Source organism: Lactuca serriola, chromosome 7 (genome assembly GCF_051521515.1).
Source record: "Lactuca serriola cultivar US96UC23 chromosome 7, Lser_US96UC23_V15, whole genome shotgun sequence".
In the NCBI taxonomy this organism is placed as follows: domain Eukaryota; kingdom Viridiplantae; phylum Streptophyta; class Magnoliopsida; order Asterales; family Asteraceae; genus Lactuca; species Lactuca serriola.
Window position 1 is genome coordinate 26,666,911 of NC_136414.1, and position 16,221 is coordinate 26,683,131.

Sequence of the window (16,221 nt, forward strand, 5' to 3'; positions counted from 1 at the left end):
AGGGCCTTGTTTGTTGCCATATTTGAACAGGGACAACAACGTTCGCTGAAGGTTGGAGGATGGCGACACTGGCGGAAGGCTAGAAGACGGCAACGATGGCGAAGGGAGGTGACGGAGGTGGTGTCGATAGTCGATACTAGGAGGTAAGAGCCTTGGAGATTATGCGCGATGGAGCGAGAGAAGTGTGATGGAGCTGGAGGAGAGGCATCGATGACGGAGACAACATCGATGGTGGAGGCGGTAGCCAGAGGGGATGATAGAGAGTTGCAATCGGAGTTGGAGCAAGAGGATCGTCGTTTGTGAAGAAGAAAGAAAAGAACGAAAAGAGCTAAAGTATTAGGGCAAAAGAGGTAACGTACATTCTTTTTTTATTTCAGAGACACTCTCACATCTGAAAAATGAAGAGGAATCTTTTTAAATTAAGAGTATAAGTTCAGATATCACCAAATAGTCTAAATCTGAAAAAATAAGAGGATGCCTCTTAAATTTTCAATTAAGAGGCTACCAAGCAGCCCCTTAGTGGATTGTTTACATATTTTTAGAGAAACCTGAGTAACTTAAATCAAAATGTAAGAATTGTAACATTTTGTATGTGAGTGTGAGATACTAAGATACACTCAAGAGGCCAATACCTGACCCAGGCACACCTAAGATTTCAGATACAACCATCTCTTGATTTATTTCAACATCTGATATTTTTTATAGACATTATGATAGTGGATCAACAAACTCAATGTTTATCTGACTTTATAAAGATGTTTTATATTAGCTTGAATTTTTTAAAAATGTCTTTTTAAGAACTTTCTATAGTTATTATTATCTAGCCAACCCAAAAAGTATAATAGTGTTTAGAGATTACATGATTGGTTCTAATATATATTGTTACTAAAGTAAAGACTTTAAATAATCAACATACAAAATAAAGTAAAACATTCATTAATATTTTCAATAAAATAAAGACCATAGATTAGCACAAGTTTTAAGGTATTCACCCTCAACTAACTTCTTAAGTAGTAAATCAAACTTTCATGTGTTCTTTGGATGTTCATTTTCCACTTCAATCACCAAACTTTGAGTAAAGCTCCTTTGGCCTAAACACTCATTTTCAAACATTGTGAAAAGCGATTTGTTGTTATTATCCGGCTCATTACTTGTATGTGCACAACATACATGAGGGCACTCACCAAAGGTTGATTTGATCATGTTTTCCATCTCTTGAATGATTCTTTTTTGGCCTGACATGGTATTATCTATGTATTCTTTGAACTTACTTAGTTCAAGTCTAAGTTCATTGGACTTATGCTGAAGATTTTTAATTTCAAGTGTCATCTTATCCACCATAGACGTATTTCCTTTCTTTCTCCTCTTAATATTCCTTAGCAAGTGTCGTTTTCCTTTTTGGAACCAGTCATGTGCATATTCACGCCGATCCCAAGAGATCTTTTTGAAACCCTAGTTCACAAATTCCAAAAAAGAACTTATTGTTACATTAATTTGAAAGAAAAATATTTGTTTATAGCTTATCACATTTAAATGCAATCCAAGAATTAAATATCTTACATAAATGTTGAGCTGGGAAATGAAGCTATCAAATTTGTTACTCTTTGACATCTTAGGAAGGAGGTTGTTGATAAAGTTTTGTTCGTTCAATATAACAAAACTAGTAGCACCAACCCACGAGATTGTAGAGTTTGTTGTTTTGTTACTCACCATATCATAGAGTTTAGTCACAAAAGGAGGAAGACTACCATTGCGTACTCCCCTAATCGGTTCTCTACTATTGCTATAACCTTCACTGATATCACTAACAATCTCAATTTCCTCAACCTCAACATGCTCCATTGGAAGAACTAAATTTATGTATACTAAAATTTGTGTTTTCTACTCAATATATAGGAAACTGTGGTGAGATTTTTGTGTGTTTATCACACTTTCCATCAATTGTTTTGACCGAGGTACACAATTTGATTCCTTTACTAGAAGGTAAGAAATCCATGGGTGTATGGTACAGTTTGATTCCTTTGCTAGAAGGTGGAAAATGGGGGAGGGTACATTATGAAAACCATAAGTTAAAATACTAAAAATCAATTCTAGTTATTTATTACCGTTTTATATCAGACTTTAACGTTGATTTGAAAAATTACTTTGTTCTTTTTTGCTTGCAAGTTGATTGGTTCTGTAATAGATACTTGTGGGATAAATATTACCTTACTTAAAGTAACAACTGATTAAAAGTGCATAATTTGAAATGGCTTGGGTTGAATGATATAAGCCCATCAACATTTTTTTGTTTGTTCTTTTAATATTACCAGCAACTAATATATGAAAAGCCATTGCTAAAATAACGATTTTTTAAGCAAACAAAATAGAAAGTTATAAGCAAGCAATTAAGTATCGTTTGCACCCCTTTAAAACTTTTCTGTCTTGTTATATATATACTAGGTACGTTTGAAGGGCCGTGCTAAGCACGACCCATGAGGGAATTGTAAGTACATTGCTATTATTAGTAAAGAGCCAAGTATGTTGCTATTATCAATAACGATATGAAAGTACATTGTTGTTATGGGTTAGGAAATGGAATCACATCACTATTACAGGTGAAAGTTGAAGTACATTGCGTATATTGGTTTCCGAAAAGGTCCCAATAATCCATTAAGAACTTATGCATACAAAGCGTCAAAATAATATAAGAGTAGTTGCATATTGTAAAAAGCTTTGCAAAAATATAAAAATATATCCCAAAGAGAAATGGGCATAAGCATAACCACTGCCAACCCTTATGTATATGGGACGTTGGCACAATCTATAATCAAAGCGAAATATTACTTTTTAGCTTAAAGCTTAATTGTAAAGTGTTTATAATAAGATAAACCAACTATAATAAAAAAAAAACTTAAAAGTACATTGTCATTTCTTGCGTTTAATCTTCCAAATAATCTTAAAGATATGGTTTCCTAAAATTAAACTTATTATAATAAAATCTCAGGAAATTGAAAAATAATTTGACGATTTTCCAAAAGTCAATGCGGAAAGATTGCCTAAACTTTGTAATTACAAAAGACTCATGAAATCACATAAAACTTTAGCGGCTTTCCAAAGGTTAATGCAGAAAGAATGCGTTAATTGTAGAAAATTAGGAAAAAAGGGTTTTTTTACTATCAAGCCACAACCACAAAAAAAATTAGTTATGGCAATTTCAACACCTAAAGGGACTTTTTATCGGAAATTAAAAAACCAAAGATCACTTGTACATTGCTATTACCAAAAAAAAAGTTAATTGCCTCTACCAAAAATTAACAGCTATCACAAATTCAATTTGTATGCCACTTAGTAGATACTTCTTAATCTTCTCTGACTAACAAAACCCAAAGTAAGAATTTGTAATCACATTTCAAAATAAAACAGTAGTAATTTCGAACCAAATATGGAAGGATTAAAGAAGAGAAATAGATATAAAAATTACCAAATTTCTTTGGATGGCAGTTCTTAACTTTTAGTGCACCTTCTATTTTATTAGAAGGTGGGGTTTGCTGTCAAAGGTCCTTCCTGAAACCAACCAACTGATAGAATAATTGGCTATGAAAAATATTTTACCCTTATTATTGTCATTCCTGTCAACTATAAAGCATATAAATGAAATACATAGGAAGATATTTGTTTCTTTCCCTGATCCTGAGTAGCAAGTAATTAATCAGTTGGTAGATGGAGGAATGCATAGGCTTTTCATGTATTAAACTTTGATTATCATTTTAAAATTGTACCCCTAAAATTGAAATCCAAGAAATTAGAAAATCTTTTGCTCATCTTCTCCTTTAACAACTTGTCAACAGAAATAATAACAAAACGACATACAAGAGGATGTCTTGCCATGTTATATGTTAATAAAGCACAACTTGAAAAGACAAAATAGTAATCAATTAATTCAAATATGTAAAAAGAGCAAGAAGTATAAACTAAATGTAATCAAGAAATAGAAATCTAAATTCCAAACCAAATAGAAAATTGAAATTCACAGAGAACAACAGTAAATCTTATCCGAAAGTTATAAAATAATGATGTGGGGATATCTATATCTTTTTAAACCTGCAAATATAATTAAATTAATTTAAGATATAATCAGATACAATGATCAGAAAACAAAAACAACGGACAAGTTTACCCTAGAGAACAACAAAATCGAATGATGTTAATCAAATTACCAGGAGAACAAGTACAAGAAAGGTTGTTAATCGTGGAACAAAAAAGGATGTTAAAAGAAATCAAAAATAGTTTAAAAGTCATAAATCGTCCGAACTCTAATCGTGGAACAAGAAAGGACGTTAATTGTCTGAACCATAGTCATGGAAAAATCAAAGATAAAATTTCAAATTCAAAATCATTATTAACCTTAAGGGGATACTGGCAGGAATCGAACCGTAGATGTCGGCGACGTCTTGTTGATTACGGCCAGATGAGTCTTAAAATCTAGAAATTAAACAAAAATACAAGAAATAGCAAACCTATTAGGGCTGAGATAAACAAAATATAAAACATAATAAACAAGTAAAACTGAAAGTAAGCTTCAAAAAGAAGATCTAAACCCCGGAAATATCAACTTCAGTGGTCGTCTTCAACTTCAAATTGTAAAAAAATGATAGGTTAAATATGAAACTAATTAGGTTGGCGACAGAGAAAAAAAAAACCTGAACCAACAAACGATTTCATAGTACCTCACATGAAAACGCAGAGTAGGTGAGACGGTGGAGCTTGGCAGCAAGTAAGGGTGTCGGTAGAAGAACGAGACGATTCAAGGAGGAAAAAACAAGAAGATGTCGTGAAACAGGAATCAAGGCTTCATAAAAGGAAGGTCAATAGCCCCAATTAAGTCACACCTCTCAATAAAACCCACCAAAAATAAAAACAAAATCCTATAAAAAGAGTAATGTGTAGATGGAGAACAAACCTACAAACAGTTTGATTTTCCCAGTTATTTAACTCACACACCTTCCTTCCTGATCTTTTTGACAGCAACAACAAAATCCATTTCCTGGAGTATTTTACTCAATCATGTAGGCAACAGCAACACCTTCCTTCCTGATCTTTTTGACAGCAACATCACAACCTATTTCTTGAAGTAACTCGATGATGTAAGCAACAATAACACGTTCCTTGCTGATCTTTTCTCATCTATGATGATTAAGTTGCAGAACATCAGTAGACAAATTAAAAAAAAATCTACAACTAAGAACCCTAATTTTAAAGAAGAAGAAGAAGATGGTTAATGAAGTGATTATTATAGCATTTGATAGGAAGAGATGGAGCCAGTAATTGAAGCGGGAAGTAAACATAACACTTATCCGAACATCTGCTCATCATTGTCGTCAGTTGAACCACCACCGACACACACCCCAAAAACCACGGGGGGTTCTTGGGGTCGATGAATTAAATGGGGAAGGCTTGGCTTCAATTAGGGTCGCTGGAAATAGAAGAGAGATAAAGATATAAATGAAACCCAAAAATGAATGTGATGAAGAGAAAGAAAGCGGTTTATAGCAAGTGTCTTTTTTGATGAAAGAAAACCATTAGTGAAAGTGGTGGTGGTAGAAAACGGTGAATGACTAATCACGGAGTGGAAGGTGACTTGGCTTGGGGATGAAGGTGTGCAAAGAAAATAGATGGCCACCTGTCAAACGTGTAGGGCGGTGGAGAAATAGTGGAAGACTGCTTGCAGAGCGACGGTAGAAGACAGAGGCAAGTAACTTTGGTTCCTCCAAACTTGCAGTCTCATTGGGGGAGAAGGGCGGTGCAGCAGGCAAATCGTGAAACGGACGCGCGCCCATTTTAAGGGGATTAATAAAAGCGCCAAAAAGGATATGAAGAAGCATGAGATAAGGATAGGTGGGCAAGCTGGTGATAACGGAGTGATGGAAGGGGGAAGGAGGTGCAACCATCCGATCTCCAAACTGGTATCTTGTCGGTTCCTTCCTAAGCCTGAGCTAAGGATAACGGTCATCCACTGGAATTGAACTTGAATCAGAAGTTTATGAAGACGATTGTAATTGTAGTGAAAAACGATTGAAGTTAAACCAGAAAGGATTAATAAACGAGAGAATGGCAAATCGTATCCAACAATCTAACTTCTAATCTGTGGGTTAAAGGGCGGTGATAACGGAGGTAACATCAACACCAATTAATTTAATTGGACTACACGCTCAAAAGTCACGCGCCATGACACGCATGCACTTGGACCCGATCCGAACTGAAACTACCCAAAACAATTTGGATCCATACTAAAGACTCCCACTTGTACTCAATGTAGAGTGGAAAAACCAAAAATCCTCTAAAATTCACCAAAAATCCTCATAAATCCTCAAAAAATCATGCTTAATTCTCACGCACTTTCATCTGTCCACTTACCTCAAATTCTAAAAAAGGAGGCTTACTTTTATATATATATATATATATATATATATATATATATATATATATATATATATATATATATATATATATATATATATATATATATATATAAATATATATATATATATATATATATATATATATATATATATATAAATAACAAGACAGAAAAGTTTTAAAGGGGTGCAAACGATACTTAATTGCTTGCTTATAACTTTCTATTTTGTTTGCTTAAATATATATATATATATATATATATATATATATATATATATATATATATATATATATATATATATATAATATGAAATTATCCTTATTTCCTTAATAATTAAAGTGACACGCGCTATATTTGCCAAAAATATTTGAGACCCCATAGCAGAAATTATAGTATTTATTTATTGTAGAAATGTTTCTCAAAAATAAATGTAACCTTCGAATACGGGTGTTCGTTTGGATGATCGGTTTGATCCAATCCATTCAAGTAAATCCAAATAGATTTTTCAAAATATAGAGTTGAATAGGCAAACTAAATTCAAATCCGATCTGATCCAACCAAAATGTAATTAAGTTGGATCGGTTTTTAGAATTCAATTTCTTTTACTAAAACAAGACATTTAAAAAAAATAAATAACTTAAATATTAGTCAACTCTATAAAAGTAACTAAAAAACTTTTTAGTTATGCATTATAATTTATAAACAATTATTAAGAAAAATTGATTATAGTTTAATATTTCATTGACAATTTTTTATAAGAAGTACACGTTAACGTATTATATTGGATGGAAATTTCCAATAATTAAAAAAATAATTTAGTAAATTTATAAATGGTTAAAGATATATATTAAAAATAAATAATAATTTGTTATTCGATTTTTTTTGGATTATTTGGTTCTTATTTTTTAAACAAAAATCATTTTAAAATCCAAAATAATAATTCGCTTTAGCTTAAAATAATATAAAAACACTTCGGAATAAAAGTAGGTGATTATTATGGGTTACCTACTAATTTTGCTCTCTCTCTCTCTCTCTCTCTCTCTATATATATATATATATATATATATATATATATATATATATATATATCAATGTTGTAAAATTCCCGATTAATCCCTAGGCGCTACTCGATCGATTAGAGAGCGTCTCGCTGTTAATCCATACATACAAAATGACTGAAACAGTAAAACTCGATGGAATTTTAACACTTTGAATAATTTATATCTCAATAGAAACTATTTGAGGTATGATTAATATTGTATTTATCATATTAACCTATTTCGTTATGATATTAGTGGTATTTATGAACTTTTATATGATATTAGTCCTATTTAATTTTTTAAAATCTAACAAATTAGCAATTAATGGTTCCCGATTAATCTCCGCCTAGCCAATTAATCCCTTAACCCCAGTCCACTGACTAGCTAACGTCGAACGATTTTTACAACCTTGATATATATATATATATATATATATATATATATATATATATATATTAAAAAAGAAACCTGATGACATGATCTTCAACAATCAATGTTATTCATTGTGTTTCCATGATTAATTTAACACTTGGATCATTTTAATGATGTCATCGTAAATAAAATAAAATTAAATTAATATGACTAAATTTGAAAGCTTGACTAACCGATTTAATATTAACGTCATTTATAAAAGGAATGTATTCAATGCATTTAAATCTCATTATAATTTTTGAAAGTAAATTTCGTTAATTCCTAATTTAAATCACATTTTTAGCTGACATCTTTCGTATATATTCTTTCAATTCACATCTATTATATGAAACATATCTACAGGATTACGAGATATCGTCACTCAATTTCAAAGAATCAAAGAATTCGAAATTTGATATTTTTTCCATAATCATTGTTGAAAGTTATGTATAAATCATGTGCTACTGTTTGTACATTATGTTTTCTGTAGACCTTTTGCAACATCACGTTCGAACAACATCACCCTTTGCAACATCATTGTCATAACTAGCATTTCTGCTAGGAGATTCTACCCTCATACAATCAATTCAACTACTATAATAATTGGTACTCTAAGTGAATATCATACTCTATGCTCATTCAAATACATCTCATATGTGCAAATAAGGGTTGGAAACCCTAGAAATCCCGGCTCAAGTTCATTATAGACTATAATTCTCTTATTGGGCCTAAGGGACCAATAAATCATCAATTCACCAATCTATAACATTTTGGGCCATTTGGGCCTAGAATGATTCATTCTAACCCTAATGGGTCTTATTGGTCCATAACAATTCCAATTAACCTTAATGGACCATAGAACCCATTCTTTTATACCATTGGGCCGTGAACCATCAATAAGGGCCCAATAGGCCGAAAACCTTCCTATAGGCTTCATAATTTTGAGCAAGGACCAAGACAAGGCCCAAGCCTCCCCATAATCACCATTCTCGACCCATGTAAAAAAAACAAAGAAACAAAACAAAAGAGGGTGATTAGTGAGGTGCCACCACACTAATAACCTTTAGTTAACCATGCTATTATTTCACATACATTTATGCACTTAGCAATGAACCACTAAGTAAAAACCACTCCACCTCCCTCCTATTCTTCTTAAATTCGGCCATAGAGCCAAAAATCACCACCACGCACTTATTTTACTTACAAATCTCTTAAGGAAAGCTCACAAGAACACTCCTACACTCTCCTCTAAATTTTCGAGAATTAGAGTATACTTCAAGAAATTCTTCTTCAAGATCATCAACTTTGGTAAGTTCCCACTTAGATCTATGATATAACTTCTTGATCTCTTCAAAGATCTCCTCTTACACCCATATTTTTGTGGATCATGTTCTTAGAACCATCTAAGTTCAAGATCTACTCAAGAAAGCTTGCTATGATCAAAAATCTTCTTCCACTTCTTCACCAAAACCGATCCATCACCCCAAGGTGAGTTCATACCCCTTGTTTTCGGTTTTCATATGATTTTGAGGGAGAATACAAGTTGCTTTGTGTAGATCTATGTGTATATGCATGACTATGTGTGTTTTCCATGAATTATTTGGTGATTATGTGTTGATTACTTTATTAATCAAAAAATATGTTAAGAACTTAAAGTTTATCACTTGGATCTTCATAAGAACCTTGAGAAAAGTATGTTTTATCACATATATTACATATAAACTTGTAGATCTGGGAATTATACACTTAAAATAGCAAAAATAAGTGTTGTGCTCAAAGATCTATAACTTATACTAAAAAATCAGCTTTTGACAGGAAAGTTTTATCTCAATCTCGAACTGTTTTGACCCTCTTAATGGAAGTATTTTTCAAAACTGTTTTACATGGATAAATGTCAGATTTATACCTTTAAAATTAATAGTCTCACGTTTTCATACGATTTTTCTACAATTTTTGGCGAATTTTACAAAACTTCCTATCAGATTTGAAATAATTTCGGACCAGCTTGTGAAGATGAGCAATTTCACACTTGTTAGAAGCCATTAAAAATTATGAGAAAAATTGTGAACAAAGTAGACAAAATTTCCAAACTTCCAGAATTTACGGATCCAAATTTCAACTTACGATGATTTTTCTACAAATTTTCCAACAACTAGGTCGGAAAAGCTTAAAAACCAGAAAATGTGTATTTTCACAAAAATCAAGCCAAGAATGATATTTTTGACAAAAACGGGTTTTAAAATGTTATTTTTACCACAAACTAGTCATTAACACAAGTTTTGAACAAAATGGAGACTAAAGTTTTTTTATTACAAAAATTGGGCCTTAATTGTAAATTTTTGGCTTATTGGGCCAAGAACATTATTTTTACAAAAAGTGAGCTTTTATGCTATTTTAGTGCATACTTGAACCAAAACCAACGATAAACTAACAAACGGATTAATTTGATCATTTTCTAGGTTATTGGGCCTTAGCGGCCCATTTTTATGTGTGATAGGTCATGTATATTATTTATATGTTTATTGGGCCTCGTTGACCCATTACATGTGCGACGGACCTTTACTATTTGTGTACTATTTGGGCCTGTAAATACCTTACATGTGAAATGGGCCTTAGTTGTCATTTCATATATATATATATATATATATATATATATATATATATATATTTCGGGCTCATGTTATATAATTTCATTCCAATTTGGGCCTTTAAATGATTTACATGTATAGCGATGCCTTAGTGGTTCACTTACATGGTTCATTGGGCCTGGGAGCATTCTCTTTACGTGCTCTTTACATTCTCTCTATATTCTCTTTACCCTTTTAGTCAAATAAACAAAAACATACATGCATTAATACAAGATCCGACACAAACATACTAAACAGTTTGTAGAAAATATCGGATTTTCTGGTGGTTTCAAAGTTATACAAATCATTTTCACAAACATGCTTATGAACTCACCAACATTATATATGTTGACGTTTTTTAAAATAACCTGTATTATCAGGAAACCGTTGAAGCAGGATGAACGAAACAAACTAATGGATATTGTGTTATATTTTGTTTCAACATACTCTTACGATTTTCATGTAATATTCAAATACAATACTCGATGTAAACAATGAATGTTGTTATATTACATGTGTGATGATAATGATGTTATGTTTCAATTATATTCACTGTAATGATATTTCAAGATGAAGTCACGCACAAGCCCTCGGACGTTTCCGCCGTCTGGTTCGGAGGTGTGACAATCATGTTCATCATCATCCAGGTTCCTTCTTTTATTTGATTTTCTTAATTTTCATTAATTGTATTCAATTTTTTGATTCTCATTAGTGTTGTAATTGACTGTGATCTTTGAATGCATGAAAAATCTTGATTATAAATGATAGTATTAGTTTTTCAATATTTTATTGTCTTTTTAACCTTGCATTTGATGTTGCACTCTACATGATTGATAAAATGCCCATGGTGAAAACACAGTGACTTTTGATCAATGTTTTCAAAACCGGACCGGACATCGAACCGGCCGTCTTACCGGGTCGATGGTTCGATTGGTTCGACTAGTTGAACCGGTCCCAAAAACCGGACGAACCGGTATATATATATATATATATATATAACATTAAGTTCTATGTTCTAATTAGTTATATGTGATCTTTCTTTAAAATTTTGTTCAATAACTTAGTTTTCATTTAAATCCACGATAACAAAGCATCATAAAGTGGAAAAAAGAGATGAAATATGACATCGCCAGTCTAAAAATTGAGAGAAAACTAATGATAACAAAAACAATATGCAATAAAAATAAGTAAAAATAAATGGCGTTTGTAAATTTTATTTGAAAAAATATAAAGATAATAAAAGAAGTAAAAATAAATAAATTAGATAGTATCGAATATGGGAGAAGAATGTTCATATCATTGTAGTATTATGTTTAGGAATTAAGTTGCATACCAATTCATTTTCCCAGCATTTTCCCATATCCCACATCGCCAGAAAAGAAAAGTTGAGAAGCTTTGAGAGTTGTATAAAAGGGGTGGAGTAGTAGCGAGATTTCAAAATCAAAGCATGGACCTCTCTAATGAAAATGTGGGTCCACAAGAGTTTTTCTCAGTACAAAATTTAGTAGTATATTTTTAATACACCGGTTAAATCCGGTTTGACCAGACCGGTTTTTGGTTGAATTGTCGGTTTTTTCTGGTTTGATTTAGTGGCGGTTTTTAGGCTTTAAAAAACCGGATCCTTGGCCGGTTCCCGGTTCAACCGGCTGGTCCGGTGGTGCGGTTTTCAAAATAGTGTTTTTGATTAACTGTATCTATGTATGTATATACATATGTATGTCTGTCTTATATAATAATTTTTTTTTGGATTGCATGGTAGTTGATGATTGAAAACTACCCTTTCCCTTTAAGTGTTTTTAATTATCAATATTATATTACTATTAATTTGAGATATTTGCACATAATATATATGTGTGTCTTATTAGGGTGTGTGCGGTGGCAGTTTGGAGTCAAAACTGCAAACCTCACCACATGGATATTTGGAAACCGCAAACCGTACCGCGAAAGTCGTAAATCGCGTTATATGGTGTGGTGCGGTTTGATGTGGTGTGGAAGACTTATGTGCGGTTTGATGCCATTGCTACTAGAAATATAAATGTACTTATTTATTGCATATTTAATAGCCGTTAAAATATATTTTGAGTTGATATGTAGTTTGGATTGCATTGCAAATTCTTTATTGTCCCAGATATGTTATTTCCCTAAATAAATTATGCAATGCAATTAAATATATATGTAATTTGGTGCGGCTTGACTTTCAATATATATATATATATATATATATATATATATATATATATATATATATATATATATATATATATATATTGTGTGTGTGTGGTGCGGTGCGCTTTGAACCGCAAATTTGTAACTATAAACGACAAACTACACAACAAAATGCGGTTTACAAATATTACAAACCGCAAACCGCGTCATGAATGTCGAAAACAACATTATGTAGTGTGGTCGGTTTATTCAGTTTATGCGGTTTGGTGCACACCCCTATGTCTTACTATATCCTTCTATTTTTGTTTATCGTAAAATGTATTTAAAAGAAATGGTTACAAGTAGAATGATATAGATTAGGTTATATGAAAAAAAAAAATTAATGTCACTATTGCTGAAAACACAAGAGACAAGACCATGTGACTTCTATCAGAGTTCATTGTTGTAATATTCAATGTATGTTTATGTATATGTCGTTTTCTATTTTCTCCCTACATATCCATTTAAACATAAAATTAAAGTAAATATTTTAAGTTACGTATCACGGTATTAGTGATATCTCATATGCAAATTGATTAATGTTCAAATGAATATATCAAGATAAAATGTTGTTATTGATGGGTTTTGGTCATAAGACATCCTATGTGCTCATACAAACCCTAAAGCTTGGATCTAGGTTTCTCTATTGTACATACTTTGAATCTAAGACTTTGAACCCTAATTCTAGCGTATGGAAATCGGAATTCACATGTAATTAGGTTTAAGAACATACCTTGATTGTTATATAGCAATAACAATCCAATTCCTCCTTGAATTGACCTTGGAAAGCAGAGAGTCACAAGTGTCACTCCTCTAATGGCTTACAAACACCATAAGCAAGTGGAGAAGGTATAAAGAGAGAGGAGGGAGGTTAGAATTCGTCCTTAGGACCTCTTGGGAAGGGTTGGACGAATTCATATGCCTTAGGGGGTTTATATAGGTGTAAAGATTAGGGTTTTAGTCCTTATCCTTATCTAGTTGCTTGTCCAACAAGCAACCATAAGATAAGTCCTAGAAATCCTTATCCTAGTCGAATTCTAAGGGATTTACACCTCAAATTCGTTCACCATATATATAAGATAATCCTTACCTTATTTTGTAACTATCACATAATTACAATTCAGCCCCTCTAGTTTAATTAATTACACTTGATCACAAAATTAATTCTTAATTAATTATTGACCAATATTAATTAAACAAATATGATTTCTCCTTTAATATATTATTCTTATAACATATTAATAAATCATAATAACCTTTCTCTCTATTTATTTCTCCAATCAAGTTGCTTTGGTGAAGGCAACCCAAAAGGACCATGCACCATCGGTTCAAGTACATACCAAAATAGTTATGGACTTAGACACTAATCCAACAGTCTCCCACTTGGATAAGTCTAACAACTATTCTGCGTATGACTTCGGATCCCGATCTGCAATCGTAGCTTTCCAAAGTCGTTGTCAACTCTGATCATATCAGATACGCGTGTCCTTAGATAAGGGATCATATATTCCTCCATTCTAGATATCATATGAGATATGATTTCAAATCATTCTCTTTGTACTATATCTCGATTTCTGATTTATGACGACTGACTAATTGAACAAATCAAATTAGCCCTAGCCCGACCGAGCATTTACGTTTGTCATCACTAAACCATCGAGGGGCCCAAAGATATCGCTTTTATCCTACTTTGAATAAAAGGAACAGATAAACTTTGATACAATGCTCGCTTGCACTCACTTACCGAATCACACACAACAATATGTTTTATAACACCAAGTTACTAGTGCGTTTACATATTATCAATGTGCAACCGATTCGCAAGATACAACTCACACATCTCGGTTTCAAGAATATAAGATGTTATCGTCTCACCAATCACTCGTGATACAATCCATGGAGTGATCCAAGTGAGCGTGGGTTTAATCCAATGCTCAAATCATATTCATAAACACTCATGAATGTTGCAGCAAACATTTGCTTATGTCTAATACTCTTTTAGACAATCCACACACTAATTCACGACAGTCTTCATTCATACCTACTTCCAACATATGAACGACTGTGGCCCGTTTGAATAATTCGATTATTCTTAATAAACTCAATTATTCTTGGAAGTCAAAACATGCAAATGTGAAACACAAGAATAATACTAATCCCATATGGCCTCAAACCTTTGAGTATAAATAAAACTCCTTTTATTTATCACCATATCGATTACTCATTATTTGTCGTTTCGGGTAATCAACTTCTTACTTGAATTCCAACACTTGTCCCATGCTCCTAGCATGCACACAATGTTTACCTATGGTTCTTACTTTGTGAAATAGATCACATTGAACACATTTCCAATCCTTCTCATTTCACAACTCCAAATCCGTTTTTCATAAGTTAAAGAATATCAAATTCTTGTTACTTATAGAATATGCTAGATTCTAACATTCTATGCAACTTATCCTTTCGTAATGTCACTGCACCAAAGTCATAAAGACTATTGCCAATGATATTACAAAGTCCTCTATCGGAGATTGTTACAAAACAATTCCATAGACGTGATGTCTCTCACTCAAAGTACATTCTTTGAACATCCTTTTGCATAGAAGTTTCTAATCTAATCATAGATTTCTCAATATTCAATTCCCAATATGGACACACTTCCATATGTTCCATATGACAACTCATTCTTAATAGAATCTTATCTATTCGTAATGATGTCGATATAGTCCATCCAATATGGAAACATTTCCATATTTTCCAATACTATACTTCCAACTACTCACCAGCGACCAATCCTCGTCGAACTTGGATTGTCCTTTGATAGTTGTTTAATTATTTTAGTCTAAACCGATTCTAGTCCTTTTTCCCTCTAAATGTGCTAGACATTCGGAAAATTTTAGAATGGTCAAACATTAAAGCATTTGCAATCGATCCTATACCCGAAGCGTATGGGACACGACGCATAATGTTTTATTTGCTATGTTCTCAAAATTCGAATTGTGAAGAGGGATGCCGTAATCATAATCGAAATTTTAAGAACACACTTTGTACCTTTGACTAAATTTTATTAACATTTCTCAACCTAAACCTTTAGATTTGAAATGAAGCATAATATTCTCTCCCTTAATTATAGCAAAACAACTCTTCAACTATTGCAACTTTGCAAAGTATGACTCTTGTTTTCTATAATTAATATTGCTAACCTTGCAATACTTTCTTTAATAATCATATAATCATAACTTTTATGCTCCCACTATCTTGATGATTATTATAAAACATAACACTTATGCTCCCACTAGCTTCGACATATATTCATAAACATCTTAACTTTCAGAAAAACAATGTTTATTGAATTTCTTAAGTTCATGTTTCTAATACTTAGTGCTTTGATAATCTTTTATCAAGGTATCTTGAACTTATACACATTTGCCTTCGATAGTTCATATGTGTGTCTAAACAATTAAGACTAGTTGCCAAACCTCACAATTCAAATTATGGAAAGGGATGCCGTAACCATAATTGAATTTCGAGAATGCAATTT

At 32.2% G+C, this 16,221-nt stretch overlaps 1 long non-coding RNA gene across 6 annotated transcripts; it reads right to left on the reverse strand.

Moving 5' to 3' along the window:
- Positions 1 to 920: 920 nt before the first annotated feature.
- On the reverse strand, positions 921 to 6,225 carry LOC145061189 (uncharacterized). 6 transcript variants are annotated; one of them, XR_013687127.1, is made up of 5 exons: positions 4,710 to 6,225; positions 4,581 to 4,613; positions 4,387 to 4,464; positions 1,561 to 4,083; positions 921 to 1,452 (listed from the first exon to the last, which is right to left on the reverse strand). It is a non-coding gene; the product is annotated as an uncharacterized LOC145061189 (long non-coding RNA). The 6 variants fall into 6 exon arrangements; XR_013687126.1 differs by lacking the exon at positions 4,581 to 4,613 and having other exon boundaries at positions 4,710 to 4,831; positions 4,943 to 6,224; XR_013687124.1 differs by lacking the exon at positions 4,581 to 4,613 and having other exon boundaries at positions 1,561 to 2,803; positions 3,464 to 4,083; positions 4,710 to 6,210.
- Positions 6,226 to 16,221: the final 9,996 nt, after the last annotated feature.